Source organism: Coregonus lavaretus (genome assembly GCF_964263955.1).
Source record: "Coregonus lavaretus genome assembly, chromosome: 35".
Classification (NCBI taxonomy): Eukaryota; Metazoa; Chordata; class Actinopteri; order Salmoniformes; family Salmonidae; genus Coregonus; species Coregonus lavaretus.
In genome coordinates, this window is record NC_140022.1 from 65,765 (window position 1) to 83,341 (window position 17,577).

The following is a 17,577-nucleotide window of genomic DNA, read 5'->3' on the forward strand; positions in this document are numbered from 1 at the left end:
CTATGCGATTAAATTGGAGACCGATTTATAGCAGTGAATGTAATCTATTAATGTACTGTTATAGTATTTCTAAGTAGCAACCATATCAGCCAGGGAAACTACCGGTAATTGTTCTCACTTTATGATAGAACATTCACATTTTTCAGTGAAGTCGAAATCCTTCCTCTTCAATGGTATCTGACAACACCGCATCCAACGACTGATCTGAAGACCCTTTTTAGCAGCAATGGAGTAACTCGCTTGGCCCTAACCACTGCTCCATAATTGCTGGTCGTCAACCTCCCTCTCTGCATGGTTTGCCAGTTGGTGTCGCTGCGCTGTCCAACTGCCGTATAGTCTCCTGCTGCTCCACCGACAGCGTCATGCCTGCATGCCCCAGGTGCCCTTGTTTTTTAACAATGTCCGGCACAGACAGGGATGACAGAGGGTAGCGGTTTTTCTTGCTCAGGTTCAAGAAGACATACCATTCCACTGAACCTGCCCCAGCGATGGTTCCTTAGCAACTGATGATCCTCCTCTATGGGCTCTCGGGACAGAGGGTTGTAATCTTCGGCCGGGTACAGGTCCTACACTGACTGCACCTGGTTGGGCACGGCTGGCATCCGTACAGACAAAATTGTGAACCGCCAAAATAGGCTGCATGGCTACACTTCTGAGCTCCACGGAGGCATTCACATGTGGTAGAGAGAATCCCCTGGTCACCTATAGAGACCTGCCAAGAGGAAGGATGTAAGTGCGCTGCAAGAAATGTGCCATATTGATAAAGAAATGTGTGAGTAAGATATTACTAAAATGTAAAACCCTCAGTTAAACTAATAATGTATGACTATTAGTAGACTAGAGCTTAGAGAGTTAATCAAATGTGTTTTATATAATATGCATATTTGCCCAGCAACAGAGTATTTGTGTCTTGTAATTAGGCAAGCAGAAGTGCAAAACGATTGAAACCAATACCAGGAGACTGGTTCCAAAAACACATAGGGAAGGGGAGTGAAAGGCTTGCATAATATTGTGAGAACAGCGAAAGAGAAAACCTGCCCGAGCAAGGAGTAGACTATGATAAGAACGTTTGTGTGTGTGTGTGTGTGTGTGTGTGTGTGTGACCTGATGGTCAGGAGAGCAGAGGAAAATCACATGAGCTAAACCCAGGTGTGAGTTTACAAGATGTGTACAGTGGAAAAATACAGCCCGCCTAAAGCGGGGTGGGACTTCTTCTCTGACGTGTGTGTATAAAAAGATTGTACGACCATTTTGTTGCAGAGTGCTCTCAATGAATAAAGGCTGACCACTGCAGAATTGGGTCTTTGTTTAATTTATTTAAACTAGAGATTTACACCTCTGGGAATTATTCAAAGATTTAAGAAGTGTTTGACTTCAACCATTGAGATAACAAAATTCTCGTGACACATATAAATAAAGTTTGATTTGATTGATGACATTACAGCTGTAGAATATTTAATAAAATGTAATTTTCACATGTGGACAAGTGAAGTTTTTCTATAAACTTTTAATTGATAACTTGGGATTTTATCATTTGATATCAATCATACATTGGGAAGGATCCTATAAATCAAGACTGTGTGAATGCATGTACCAATCCAAATAAATAAATACTGTCTCTTTTGAAGATTTGGCTCTGGTCATTAAACTACAGAACAGGCTGGATGTCTAAACAAAATACATTCTGAATGTCAATAGATTTAGATTCATTCTCATCAATGACAACATTCTAGAACTGAGTTTCACTCATCGAAGTCTGGTATCCGGGGTAATCTGGTTAATGATTTATATAGTTAAGTGGCTCTTTCCTTGTAGAATGTTGACAGCTGTATAGAACACATTGTATCACTATGATGCTCAAACTTCCCTTAATAGCTACACTCACCAACACAGGATAAACTTTATCCCTCATGCTGGCCCTGACCAAACCGTTAAGTTGCCCCTCACTGTAGCTGCACTTCTCCACATGGCCAGACTTATAGTGGTCTTCTCCCCTTTTAATGCCCTTATGGCATTTTTCAAGGATGAGCATTAGGCCTGAAATAGACACCAAAGTCGACATACTGTACAAACAATTACCTATTGTTGGTGAACACATTTTTGGAGAGGAAGTACAAAACCAACGACGCTAGACAGAGAGGAATTTGCTTTAAGCAAAAGGCAGTTTATTAAAACAGAGATAGCTGGTACTGCTCAAGCTACATGCATGGGCCCTATGCATGGACCCAATCAACTGCCTCTTATGGAGACAGTTGAGAAAGATCCATGCATAGGGCCCATGCATGTAGCTTGAGCAGTACCAGCTATCTCTGTTTTAATAAACTGCCTTTTGCTTAAAGCAAATTCCTCTCTGTCTAGCGTCGTTGGTTTTGTACTTCCTCTCCAAAAATGTGTTCACCAACAAATTGGTAGCAGAGGATGGTTTTTAATTCGATCTAAAAGTTGGTGCGAGAGGAAAAGGCAAATCATCGATCTAAAAACAGACGGAAGAGTGATCTGAAATCCAGGAGAAATCAACTATTCGTCTTGCCTCAGGAACCTGATCAGAGAGCTCTCTTCTAAAAAGGTAAGCAGAGCCTGTTAAAACAAAATCTTGCATATTGTATTGTAGACCAATACCAAATTATGATCAGTAGTACTGAGTGTGAGTATGAATACTTGTTAAATAATTTCCATCCTAAATGAATTAAGGCATAAATGAGATATCTGGTGCTGTGAACACTGAATACTGATGGTTGTATATTATGAGAGTCTTACCAGTGGCTGAAGACTGAGGATTGTATCTTATGGGTTAAATTACGATTTAACACAGTATGTGGATAAGATTTGACCCACAACTAGATTCCTAAAAGGACCCAGGTTGAACTGAGACTTTTTGCATAAATCCTATTAGGGGAGGTCCTACCCTATAGGTTGCGAGGAGGTTGAAGTCAAAACTGTGGCAGAGTTCTAGACATTAGGTGGGGGAGAATCACCGAAATTGACCAGAGGCACTAAATTCCCGGGGATAACAGTTATCTTTGTGATTTCACATTTAAAACGTTCCATTTAAATGGCTGTGTGAAAGGTACAATTAAGCTGAGACTAAGTCTTTCCTAGTGATTGAGTTGTCTAAAAAAAAAAAATAATAATAATAAAATTCCCTTGATAGGGATCCAGTTGCTGCTGTGACTTCACATAATAAAGGTGCCTTTTAAGGTTGTGTGAAGGGTGCAGTCGAACTGAGACTATGTTTTAGGACGCTCTGGTAATCTAAATTCCAGTTGCTTCTCCGACTTCACATTTTAAACCGGTCCTTACAAAAGGACGTGTGAAGGGTGGTAGTCGAACTGAGAATGTATTCAAGGACTCTTGATAGCCTGAATACATTCTAGCATTGCAATTCCAATTGGCTTTTGGCTGTGTGTCATCATGTATTATAACGTGTAATTTTTGGCTGTGTGTTTTGATGTATTATAACGTGTAATGAATGATGGGAAGTTATAGTGAGACTTATGAAACTGAATACCAAACTGTTAAACTGAGTGAATTTGACCTAGGGTTTCAGGAACCGGGGACTGGGGGGACTGATATTGAGGTTGTGCATGATTCTAGAACAAGCGTTAGATAACTAGAGCGTGGTGTGTGCTGTGTGTGGAAATTACTGCATTGGTGTACGTGATTGGAATTCTTATTCTTATGATAAAAATTGCATTACAAACTATATAAATTAGCCTCTTTATATGCGAGGGTGTTATACATGAGATAAGTCTGTATTTGATACCGATAATACATCCTTGGAAATAAAACACCAGGGACGGGATAAGTGTATAAAGATAGAGAAAGCAAGATGGCAGGGCCAAACATAACTAAACCCAAATTTTATGAATACCTACAACAACGAATGACAGAGAGAGCAGGGGGAAAAGAACAGTATAAGACAGTTAAAAAAGTGTGGGAGGAGGTAAAGTTAAGATGGACACAGGCAGGTTACCTTAGAGGGGGACCTCCTTCAGAGGAAGAACTCAAGATTATGAAGAAAGGACTAGAGGTGGCAGTTGAGAAAGCCGAGGAAGAGCTGAGAATAGGGACATGGGCAATAGTGGAGAGCAGGAGGGTGCAGCCAAAGACGATGTGTGTGGCCACTGAAGCAGCTTCCCCGGAGGCCAGTACCAGCACCACTCCTGGCCCCACCTCACTATACAGCCTAAAAGGCACCATGACTTTTGGCCCACAACCACAACCATGGCCTCAGCAGGGCACCCCATTAGGTCATCCAAGAGGAGGGAACTACCTGTGTTACAATTGTGGAGGAGCTGGACATTTTAGGCGTGATTGTAAGGAACACCCACAATTTAACCATCAACCCCCAGGGAGGGGAAGAGGCAGAGGTACACCACAATGGAGAGGTAGAGGAAGGGGAGGACCCCCACAACAACCATAAACCCACCTGTCTGAACTCCAGGGGCCCGAAGGCGTGATCCTCATCCAATACTACTACCACCCACATCACAGACTGAACTCAACCAAGGCGATATAGCACAGTTACAGAGCTCAGCAGAACCCTATGAACACTCAGTCTGGGCCCAGGAGGGGGCGGCAGAGGACAGGACAAAACTCTGGACGTGCCAATGATGGAAGACTAGTTGAACCAGTTAGACTCTGCCCTGAACTGTTGCATGAGAAGACCCTCCAAAAGGTTTCACACATCTGGTGGCACCCTCACATGACAGAAACTGTAGACAGGTTTTCAAAATGGGTAGAGGCAATTCCTACAGAAAACTACAGAATTAGAGGATGATAGGTCAGTCATTAAGTGGCTACAAACTAAGTTAATACCCAGATATGGTATACCAAGGCAGATAAGATCTGACAACCACACATTTTAGCAACAAACACCTGGAAAAGGTGGAGGTAAGATTCGGAATCATGCACGGATTCGGTTCAGTAACATCCACAGTCCCAACCAAACATTTAAAGCTAAAATAACAAAGGTTTGTGCAGGAACAAAATTAACATAGGTCCACCAAGGGAGGGAGGTCATATGCCCTCCCTTGATGTACAACAGATAGAAATGACTGATTATGTGATGAAATTGACGGAATTTTCTGCAGCACTCTCTTCTCAGGTGCAGAAGGCCCAAGAGGGGGAGCTGTCGGGAAGTACGCTGACACTGAAGGTAAACGTGGGAGACTGGGTGAGGGTTAAAGTCCACAAGAGAAAGTGGCTGGAACCCAGGTGGACTGGACCGTACGAAGTGAAGGAGGTTACTTCACACTCAGTCCAGGTCAGAGGTAAATTAGGCGCACCCTGGCACCATCTAACACATTGCACACCAGCCCCCACTCCTTCTAGATCACTGACAGAAGTCAGGGCTGATTTGAGCAGCCAAAACCTAAATTTTGACACCAAAATGAAGATGAAATAGAATTTGAACAACAGCTTTGATGTATTTAATCGTGCACTAGAGGGGGACTAACATTGTTTAATTAACTGGCCATATAATTAGTATGCTAGAGGGGGATGGTTGAAATTTTTTACAATTGCATTATGCGTTATCATGTGTTGTTTTCTTTCTGCATTATTGTTTTTCTTTTAAGACTGATTCAACTATGCTTCATGCCACCATAAATAATGGATCACGTCTGGGAGACGTGAAGAGGGGGATTTGTCGTAGTAAAAATAATTTGTTATAGATTGGTCTGACTAAAATGTTCTGTAAGACCCATTTGGAGCCTGTTTTCAATAAATGCTGTGCCAGGTCAGAGAGCAAAAGGTCAGAGAACAAAAGGACAGAGAAAACCTTATCTTATCACCAAATGGCCTAGGAATGTGATAATAGACAACACCCCCACCTCCGGCCATAAACAACAGATACTCCTCAGGAGTTCCCTGGACACACACAGACATCTCAATGTGGACGCACACTCATTCTCAACCCCCCCCTCTACTGGTCGGGTGCCAAGGGCAGAGGACTCTGCCGTGCACCAATGGGGCTTCTACTCTGGACAGAGCAGACCCGCCTCCTACGCCTCGGGAACCAATCAGGGACTAGAAGAAGGACCCCTTCCTTTGTGTTACATTGTATAAAGTATGCTGTAAACTCTGTTTAATCATCTTTCTCAACTGTCTCCATAAGAGGCAATTGATTGGGTCCATGCATAGGGCCCATGCATGTAGCTTGAGCAGTACCAGCTATCTCTGTTTTAATAAACTGCTTTTTGCTTAAAGCAAATTCCTCTCTGTCTAGCGTCGTTGGTTTTGTACTTCCTCTCCAAAAATGTGTTCACCAACACTATGCTAAGTAAAACAATACTTTTTTGATCTACCGCTCTGCTAACTAGCTAGCTAACGTGTAGCCAGTGGCTAGCTAAAACAGAGAAAGTTAATGTAAATTCATGGATTGGTCACAGAAGGTCTCGCTGATCGCAGTGGTGAACGGTAGCTGACAGTGTCGGCAAGAGATGAAGTGCGGGAGCTTCCTGCAGGAATTTGTAGTCTTGCTGAGGATGCGTTTTAGTAAGGTTTGATTTCTTGCGTTTATAGCCATGATGATCCACTGCACTGATGGAGTGGAAATCACATTAGATAGATGTGGTAGTTGCAGCTGCAGATAAATATTTGGGTGTGAGAGATTTTAGTGCAGAATAAGTTTTGATGGAAGGGGTTCCATCCTCCCAGGCCGATGGCCTTGTGTAGGATCGTTTAGGGCCAAAGTAGTGGGATGGGGTGATGAGTTATGGGGGATAGTGTATAGGTGCATGATTAGATGGTGCAATTTAAGATTTTCCCATTCTCCTTTTCCCAGTTTTTTTTGTGTGTGACTTAAATGTGCAATCCGTACTCTGACCTGCGACAGGCAGCAATAAGAGTGTCTAGTCTGCCGTAAATTCACACGAAGAAGAAGAAGTTGTCGCCAAATATGTTTATAAGTAAAGATAGAACACATCTTGTCGTTTCCAATGGGAGCAAATTAATCATAGTGCGCAGAACAAGCACGTGCTAGCGATATCCTATTGGCGCGTTCTAGCAAACATCTGCATGTTTCCATTAGGGAACGTCTACTATGTGAAGTGCTTGTGTGCAATAACTCAATTTGCCTTTGCAGTCCTAAACAGCGAGATTTTAAAAAACGTTTGAAAAGGGTAAAGTATACAAAAGTTGGTCCACTCTGTTCATAACAGATGATAGTTTTGGGAACAGAAAACTGTATTGAGATCAAATGCTTAATCGATGAGAAAATGTGCAGAAAGTCGGTCAAAATCCATCTCGTTCCATCTTCTCCCACTGCTCGCCACTGGGCTTCCTCTCACTGCCATATGTGGTAGTGAGTGGAAACGCCAACCGGATGCTTCACATTTATACATCCAATGAAATATCTGTCTCATTGTTCTGTCTGTGATGTCGCTTTTGCTCTGTTGCAGTGGGCGCCAGAACTGTGGTGTCAAGACGATCACTTTTGTGTCCGTTTCACATGTGTTACTACAGGTAATACCACGTTTAAACGTTTTAATATCGAAAGAACATGTCATAGCGTGCTAGTTAACAAATCCCTTAAGGTATTATAACATTTGGTTTTATGTGTTCTTTTTGTGTCAAGTCGAGTGAGCGTAACTATTTTATAAGCCACATAGGTAGAGACGTTGGGTTTGGCTGAGTGAATGAACATAATTTAGTAAAGCTAATTTCATTGAAAAAATCAATTTATTTGCGATTTCTGAGTTCGTTATTGGTTTTGTGTAAAATTCACGAGCTGATAAAATGGCGGTGCCCACTGTCTGCGTCAACGGACTTCAGTGCAGGCAGTGAGGGTGCATCAGAGAGAGACGATTTCACGGTCGCACTACTGTTTTGAAGCTTAATGTAATGATTCTCTTATTTTTTGTGTGTAACAATATTCAGACACATTCAATTGTTTTTATCTTTATCTATAATTGTTACTATGGTGTGAAAATTGTAAATACAATTGTTTTTTGTGACTGAAATAATACAGTGAAGAGAAGCTTATTCAAGAAAATAGTTCATAGTACTGCCTTAAACAAACTGCAACCTTGTACTAAATGGTTTTTGAGTCATGTATGCATTTATGTAAATTGCACTTACCTTGTGTAATTTAAAGTGTACAAATTGTGTCTAATGTGAATGAATGAATGTTTTGTTGTCAATGCTTAGCTACCTGATCTATTGAAATTAGATAATTGAACAAGAAAAAATATAAATTATTTTTAGAGAATAAAGAAAGCGCCAGAACTGTCAAGACAAAAATATTGTGTCCATTTCTCTTTATTACTACTGGCCGACTCAGATTATGCCAGAGGCCGGTAACATCAACAGTGAAGACAAACCCAGCCTGCCTCTCTCCTTCCACACTGAGTCCAAACCTACAGTCACTGGGTCCTGATTGTGACAGTGGTGCCCAGTTTACTGCAGGATCTAGAGATGGCATCAGTGAAGCTGGAAGACTGCAGTCAAACACTGGAGCTGAATGTCAACATTAAAGATGAAGAAGAGGAGGAGAAGATTGGGAAATCTGTTTCTCATGGTAAGAGCAGATTATATCTTTAAGTTATCTTCATAAGTTATGACCCAGTCTATTGCTAGGTTGAATTCTATAATTCTGACACTCAAACATCCCTGAAGAACTCAAGACTGTTCTTCGTTTCAACTTCATACTGTGCATTACAAGTTGCTATAGAACTGTTTCAATGAGAAGGTAGATGTTATTTCATGCTACTGAAATCTGCATGGTTTGACACCAGTATTGTCAGCATGTGTTTTATTCACTGGGCTATCTGGAGTGATCAGAGAGTAGACTAAAGAAGTGAAGTAGACAAACTGCCAGTGTTTTGAAGATCTATGAAATGAGTCTGTGTGGTTGCCAGGATTGGTGTCAATTCCATTTCAATTCCAGTCAATTCAGTAAATACACTCGTTCTAATTTCAATTCTCTTCAATGCTTTTCGATCAAGAAAAGTTGGGGTAACACTTTACTGTAGGTGTCCTTATTCATGCATTCATAAAGCCTTTTATAACACCTATATAACACATTACAGTTGACATAAACTGTGATAAGTAGTTTTAAATAGTAATGAGTAACGCCATAAAATGTTACGAAACTAGTTATAATAATAATATTAATAATAATAATAATATGCCATTTAGCAGACGCTTTTATCCAAAGCGACTTACAGTCATGTGCGCATACATTTTTACGTATGGGTGGTTCCGGGGATCGAACCCACTACCCTGGCGTTACAAGCGCCATGCTCTACCAATTGAGCTACAGAGGACCAACAATAATAATGTGTGTTATATGACTGTTTATCCTGTTGTCATATGCACTAATGTCTACTGTTAATAACAATGGTTATTACACAGTCTGCATGACAACTTATGTCATATGCTATTACATGCTACATAATTGTCTGCGTACCAGATGTTATAACGGGGCGTTATATATCATTTACCAAACTCTTTGTCACATTTATAAAACGGGTTGTTTGGATCTTGGATGCTGATTGGTTGATAGCAAGGAGTTATCACCACAATCCACACATTCCACGCATAATGCCTGTTAACGGTTCCATTAGATTTATCAATGCACATCCACTGTCCCACAGCCCAGCCAGGCAATTTATAAACCTAATCTCCCCTGGGAAAAAAAGCGTCTAGACAATATTTCCCCACGCTACTAGCCTGTCGGACCTGTGCAACATGTTGCATTTCCACCGTGCACCATGCATATGAACGTGACGAGTCTGACAGCTTCTCTGATCCAGGCTAATACATTTTTCAGGATCATTATAATGGATTTATCCAAATAATTGGCAATAGCTAAGGTAGTAGCTAAAACAAACGAAAATGCACATCGTTTGCTGTCATTTCAGCTGCTTGATGTGATTGTGTGTTAGCTTTAGTTGACTAGCTAGCTAGCAAAGGAGAATAACTACAATACATGACCAAAAGTATGTGGACACCTGCTCGTCGAACCTCTCATTCCAAAATCATGGGCATTAATATGGAGTTGGTCCCCCCCTTTGCCACTATAACAGCCTCCACTCTTCTGGGAAGGCTTTCCACTAGATGTTGGAACATTGCTGTGGAGGACTTGCTACCATTCAGCCACAAGAGCATTAGTGAGGTCGGGCACTGATGTTGGGCGATTAGGCCTAGCTCGCAGTCGGCGTTCCAATTCATCCCAAAGGTGTTCGATGGAGTTGAGGTCAGGGCTCGTGCAGGTCAGTCAAGTTCTTCCACACCGATATTGACAAACCATTTCTGTACGGACCTCGCTTTGTGCATGGGGGCATTGTCATGATGAAACAGGAAAGGGCCTTCTCCAAACTGTTGCCACAAAGTTGGAAGCACAGAATTGTCTCTAATGTCATTGTATGCTGTAGTGTTAAGATTTCCCTTCACTGGAACTACAGGGCCTAGGCCGAACCTTGAAAAACAGCTCCATACCATTATTCCTCCTCCACCAAACTTTACAGTTGGCACTACGCATTGGGGCAGGTAGTGTTCTTCTGGCATCTGCCAAACCCAGATTTGTCCGTCGGACTGCCAGATGGTGAAGCGTGATTCATCACTCCAGAGAACATGTTTCCACTGCTCTAGAGTCCAGCCCTCTAACCAATTGTACTATTATGTGTGTTTTTCCGCGTTATTTGTAATTTGTTTTGTACATAATGTTTCTGCCATCGTCTCTTATAACCAAAAAGAGCTTCTGGATATCAGGACAGCGATTACTCACCTCGCATTGGACGAAGATTTTTTCTTCAACGAGGCGGTCGCGAAGGATATCCTACAGACACCCGACAAGGCCCAGATCCCCGTCATTCGAATGAGGAAGAGACGTAGATATCGCGGACGCAGATCCGGGTGCCTTGTAAGGATCCGACGGCGAGCGAGTAAACTGCCTCTCCCATCAATCCTACTAGCCAACGTTCAATCTTTTGAGAATAAAATGGACGAGTTAAGATTACGGTTATCCTACCAACGGGACATTAAAAACTGTAATATCTTATGTTTCACGGAGTCGTGGCTGAACGACAACAATGATAACATTCAGCTAGCAGGCTATACGCTACATCGGCAGGACAGAACGTCTGACTCTGGTAAGACAAGGGGCGGCGGTCTGTGTATATTTGTAAACAACAGCTGGTGCACAAAATCAAATACTAAGGAAGTCTCGAGGTTTTGCTCGCCTGAGGTAGAGTATCTTATGATAAGCTGTAGACCACACTATTTACCAAGAGAGTTTTCATCTATATTTTTCATAGCTGTCTATTTACCACCACAAACCAATGCTGGCATTAAGATTGCTCTGAATGAGTTGTACAAGGCCATTAATCAACAGGAAAACGCTCATCCAGATGCAGCGCTCCTAGTGGCCGGGGACTTTAATGCAGGGAAACTTAAATCCGTTCTACCTAATTTCTACCAGCATGTTAAATGTGCAACCAGAGGGAAAAAAACTCTAGACCACCTTTACTCCACACACAGAGACGCATACAAAGCTCTCCCTCGCCCTCCATTTGGCAAATCTGACCATAACTCTATCCTCCTGATTCCTGCTTATAAGCAAAAACTGAAGCAGGAAGCACCAGTGATTCGGTTAATAAAAAAGTGGTCAGATGACGCAGATGCTAAGCTACAGGACTGTTTTGCTAGCACAGACTGGAACATGTTCCGGGATTCTTCAGACAGCATTGAGGAGTACACCACATCAGTCACTGGCTTCATCAATAAGTGCATCGATGATGTCGTCCCCACAGTGACCGTACGTACATACCCCAACCAGAAGCCATGGATTACAGGAAACATCCGCACTGAGCTAAAGGGTAGAGCTGCCGCTTTCAAGGAACGGGACTCTAACCCGGACGCTTATAAGAAATCCCGCTATGACCTCCGACGAACCATCAAACAGGCAAAGAGTCAATACAGGTCTAAGATTGAATCATACTACACTGGCTCTGACGCTCGTCGGATGTGGCAGGGCTTGAAAACTATTACAGACTACAAAGGGAAGCACAGCCGCGAGCTGCCCAGTGACACAAGCCTACCAGACGAGCTAAACCACTTCTATGCTCGCTTCGAGGCAAGCAACACTGAAGCATGCATGAGAGCACCAGCTGTTCCGGATGACTATGTGATCACGCTCTCCGTAGCCGATGTGAGTAAGACTTTTAAGCAGGTCAACATTCACAAGGCCGCAGGGCCAGGCGGATTACCAGGACGTGTACTCCGAGCATGTGCTGACCAACTGGCAAGTGTCTTCACTGACATTTTCAACATGTCCCTGACTGAGTCTGTAATACCAACATGTTTCAAGCAGACCACCATAGTCCCCGTGCCCAAGAACTCTAAGATAACCTGCCTAAATGACTACCGACCCGTAGCACTGACGTCTGTAGCCATGAAGTGCTTTGAAAGACTGGTCATGGCTCACATCAACAGCATAATCCCAGAAACCCTAGACCCACTCCAATTTGCATACCGCCCCAACAGATCCACAGATGATGCAATCTCTATTTCACTCCACACTGCCCTTTCCCACCTGGACAAGAGGAACACCTACGTGAGAATGCTATTCATTGACTACAGCTCAGCATTCAACACCATAGTGCCCTCTAAGCTCATCACTAAGCTAAGGATCCTGGGACTAAACACCTCCCTCTGCAACTGGATCCTGGACTTCCTGACGGGCCGCCCCCAGGTGGTAAGGGTAGGTAACAACACATCTGCCACACTGATCCTCAACACGGGGGCCCCTCAGGGGTGCGTGCTCAGTCCCCTCCTGTACTCTCTGTTCACCCATGACTGCATGGCCAGGCACGACTCCAACACCATCATTAAGTTTGCCGACGACACAACAGTGGTAGGCCTGATCACCGACAACGATGAGACAGCCTATAGGGAGGAGGTCAGAGATCTGGCCGTGTGGTGCCAGGACAACAACCTCTCCCTCAACGTGACCAAGACAAAGGAGATGATTGTGGACTACAGGAAAAAAAAGAGGACTGAGCACGCCCCCATTCTCATCGACGGGGCTGTAGTGGAACAGGTTGAGAGCTTCAAGTTCCTTGGTGTCCACATCACCAACGAACTATCATGGTCCAAACACACCAAGACAGTCGTGAAGAGGGCACGACAAAGCCTATTCCCCCTCAGGAGACTAAAAAGATTTGGCATGGGTCCTCAGATCCTCAAAAAATTCTACAGCTGCACCATCGAGAGCATCCTGACTGGTTGCATCACCGCCTGGTATGGCAACTGCTTGGCCTCTGACCGCAAGGCACTACAGGGGGTAGTGCGTACGGCCCAGTACATCACTGGGGCAAAGCTCCCTGCCATCCAGGACCTCTATACCAGGCGGTGTCAGAGGAAGGCCCTCAAAATTGTCAAAGACTCCAGCCACCCTAGTCATAGACTGTTCTCTCTGCTACCGCACGGCAAGCGGTACCGGAGTGCCAAGTCTAGGTCCAAAAGACTTCTCAACAGCTTCTACCCCCAAGCCATAAGACTCCTGAACAGCTAATCATGGCTACCCGGACTATTTGCACTGCCCCCCCACCCCATCCTTTTTACGCTGCTGCTACTCTGTTAAGTATTTATGCATAGTCACTTTAACTCTACCCACATGTACATATTACCTCAACTACCTCAACTAGCCGGTGCCCCCGCACATTGACTCTGCAACGGTACCCCCCTGTATATATAGCCTCCCTACTGTCACTTTATTTTACTGTATATATAGCCTCCCTACTGTCACTTTATTTTACTTCTGCTCTTTTTTTCTCAACACTTTTTTTGTTGTTGTTTTATTCTTACTTTTTTTTGTTTAAAATAAATGCACTGTTGGTTAAGGGCTGTAAGTAAGCATTTCACTGTAATGTCTGCACCTGTTGTATTCGGCGCATGTGACCAATAAAATTTGATTTGATTTGATTTGATTTGGTGGTGAGCCTTACACCACTCCAGCTGACGCTTGGCATTGCGCATGGTGGTCTTAGGCTTATGTGTGGCTGCTTGGCCATGGAAACCCATTTCATTAAGGTCCCGACGAGCAGTTCTTGTGCTGACGTTGCTTCCAGAGGCAGTTTGGAACTCGGTAGTGAGTGTTGCAACCGAGGACAGACGATTTTTACGCGCTTCAAACCTCAGCCGTCCCTTTCTGTGAGCTTGTGGGGCCAACCACTTCGTAGCTGAGCCGTTGTTGCGCCTAGACATTTCCACTTCACAATAACAGCACTTACAGTTGACCGGGGCAGCTCTAGAAGGGCAGAAATTGGATGAACTGACTTGTTGGAAAGGTGGCATCCTATGACGGTGCCACGTTGAAAGTCAATGAGCTCTTCAGTAAGGCCATTCTACTGGCAATGTTTGTCTATGAAGATTGCATGGCTTTGTGCTTGATTTTATACACCTGTCAGCAACGGGTGTGGCTGAAATAGCTGAATCCACTAATTTGAAGGGGTGTCCACATACCTTTGTGTGTATATTTAAGTGTATCTTATTGACTTGACAATCAGATGGTTGTTGCCTATTTATAAATTATTTATGAAATCATTATTTATTGAGTTTGTTAAGTTATTGTCTCTCGTCATTGAACCACTGTTAGCTAGCTAGCTACATGCCAATGATTTGTTTAGCATAGCAACGTGGAATTAGGGCTGTTGCGGTGACTGTATTACCGCCCACTGGAGTCATGACCGCAGTCAAATTCCCTGCTGCCGTTGGTAATGGTATTCCCATCAAAACTGTGCAAATGAATGGCGCTGTTGGGTACCCTACCAACTGGCTAACGGCCCTCACTAACGGCCTGGTACTCAGCAGTCTATTGTCCCTCAAATCACTCTCTAAACACTTCATGATTGAATTGGAATAATCTGAATGATGAGGAGAAATGGTGATGGGAAGTTAGAGCTCCCTTTCTGAAATGGACACAGGAAATCCCTGAACCCAATATGAATTAATTTTTTTAACCTGTTCCGAAAGGGCCTAAAGGACATCCAATCCGAGGGAAGCAGCAGAAAAGCAACTTAATTCAACCGGAGTTAAGGATACAGAGTGAAACGTTTGTGAAAGGAAATCAAATCAAATTAAATTGTATTTGCCACATGCGCCGAATACAACAGGTGTAGACATTACAGTGAAATGCTTACTTACAAGCCCATAACCAACTATGCAGTTTAAGAAAAAAAAAAAAAAGCAAATAATTAAAGAGCAGCAGTAAATTAAAAATAACAGTAGGGAGGTTATATACAGGGGGTACCGGTACAGAGTCAATGTGCGGGGGCACCGGTTAGTTGAGGTAATTGAATTAATATGCACATGTGGGTAGAGTTAAAGTGACTATGCATAAATAATAAACAGAGTAGCAGCAGTGTAAAAGAGGGGGTTAGGGTGGGGGGGCAGTGCAAATAGTCCAGGTAGCCATTTGATTAGCTGTTCAGGAGTCTTATGGCTTGGGGGTAGAAGCTGTTAAGAAGCCTTTTGGACCTAGACTTGGCGCTCCGTCACCGCTTGCCGTGCGGTAGCAGAGAGAACAGTCTATGACTAGGGTGGCTGGAGTCTTTGATAATATTTAGGGCCTTCCTCTGACACCGCCTGGTATAGAGGTCCTGGATGGCTGGAAGCTTGGCCCCAGTGATGTACTGGGCCGTACGCACTACCCTCTGTAGTGCCTTGCGGTCGGAGGCCGAGCAGTTGCCATACCAGGCAGTGATGCAACCAGTCAGGATGCTCTCGATGGTGCAGCTGTATAACTTTTTGAGGATCTGAGAACCCATGCCAAATCTTTTCAGTCTCCTGAGGGGGAATAGGCTTTGTCGTGCCCTCTTCACGACTGTCTTGGTGTGTTTGGACCATGATAGTTTGTTTGTGATGTGGACACCAAGGAACTTGAAGCTCTCAACCTGCTCCACTACAGCCCTGTCGATGAGAATGGGGGCGTGCTCAGTCCTCTTTTTTTCCCTGTAGTCCATAATCATCTCCTTTGTCTTGAGCACGTTGAGGGAGAGGTTGTTATCCTGGCATCACACGGCCAGGTCTCTGACCTCCTCCCTATAGGCTGTCTCATCATTGTCAGTGATCAGGCCTACCACTGTTGTGTCGTCGGCAAATTTAATGATGGTGTTGGAGTCGTGCCTGACCATGCAGTCATGGGTGAACAGGGAGTACAGGAGGGGACTGAGCAGGAAGAGAGAGTTAGGGGCACAGAGCGAGCCGTTTGTGAAAGGAAGAGAGAGTTAGGGGCACAGAGCGAGACGTTTGTGAAAGGAAGAGAGAGTTAGGGGCACAGAGCGAGACGTTTGTGAAAGGAAGAGAGAGTTAGGGGCACAGAGCGAGACGTTTGTGAAAGGAAGAGAGAGTTAGGGGCACAGAGCGAGACGTTTGTGAAAGGAAGAGAGAGTTAGGGGCACAGAGCGAGACGTTTGTGAAAGGAAGAGAGAGTTAGGGGCACAGAGCGAGACGTTTGTGAAAAGAAGAGAGAGTTAGGGGCACAGAGCGAGCAGTTGTAGGCTATTAGAGAGCCGAGGCCATGCGGTGTGTGTGAATGTGTGTGTGTGAGTAAGACAGTCTGTCTTTACAGAAATAAATCAAATCATTCAAAATAGGCTACTACACCAGAAAGCATGATTTGGCCACAGAGGATCATTTAGCTTCTTTAAAAGAAAAAAGCTGTGGATGGTTTTAAATTGCATAGCCTACAGTCGGAAGGACCCTGCAATTTGGGCGCGCAGCAAATGTCAAGTAGATGATTGTTGAGTTGCGACTGTCATTGAAGCAGAGCGACCCAGCCTGACATATCACAATATTTAAAAATGCAATCGCGGAAAACAGTTTGTCAAAGCAAACAGCTATTGCTTTAAAGAGACAGCAGGTCTCCAGGAACAGGGTTGGAGAGCCCAGGTGGAGGATATATTACATGGATTTATTAGACTTTTTCAAATGTGGATGTTCCAAAGGCGCATCAGCAGCCTGTATGCATGGCAGCCCGGAGATGCTAAACATGTTTATGTTAATTAACGGTCAGTTACCGTGAGACCGGAAGTCATTTGCATGACAGTTACCGGCTGACAAAATGTCATTACCGCCACAGCCCTACGTGGAATGAATAGAATGAGTGACTGGGTCAAAACATCCCAAAATAATTTAACGACCAGCCTGTTTGGTTAGCAACTTCAGAACTAATAACTGCCATTTGCCCGGACTATATCGTGTGTGTTTGAAAATTCACTCTGGAGTGTCAGTGCGTCCAGAGTGCACTCTGGGCAGGAGTACTGTTGCTCCGAGAGTTCTGACCTCGGCTTGACTGCCGTTATAACAGGCTAAAGTTGGCTAGCTTGCTAGCTACTTCCAGACACAAATGAGAACACCTCACCCTGAAAATGTTTCTCACCCTAGCAGAGCTGGTTAATGTTATCAAGAGGTTAGTGACTAACTGTGTTACTGGAAACTATTTAATTCATATTTATAGCTGCTGTTTACTTACACCTGTCATAACATCCCGAGTTCAGGGCGTTCGTAAATTCCTCAGTTATTCTGCGTTTTGGCACTCTCAAACCAGAGTGCTCTGAAATCGGGAGTAGA

The 17,577-nt window shown here is 43.8% G+C and overlaps 1 protein-coding gene across 2 annotated transcripts in view; it reads left to right on the plus strand.

Moving 5' to 3' along the window:
- LOC311109657 (uncharacterized protein) overlaps nt 1-17,577 on the plus strand; it is a 47,865-nt gene that overhangs the window by 23,572 nt on the left and 6,716 nt on the right. Inside the window, exons 1-2 of one of the 2 annotated variants that reach the window (XR_014610620.1) lie at nt 7,374-7,467; nt 8,285-8,521. The exons of the other annotated variant lie outside the window; for it this stretch is intronic. The gene's annotated coding sequence lies outside the window, so the exon portion shown is untranslated. Of the gene's footprint in view, nt 1-7,373; nt 7,468-8,284; nt 8,522-17,577 lie in introns of those variants that run through there. 2 annotated transcript variants of the gene reach the window in all.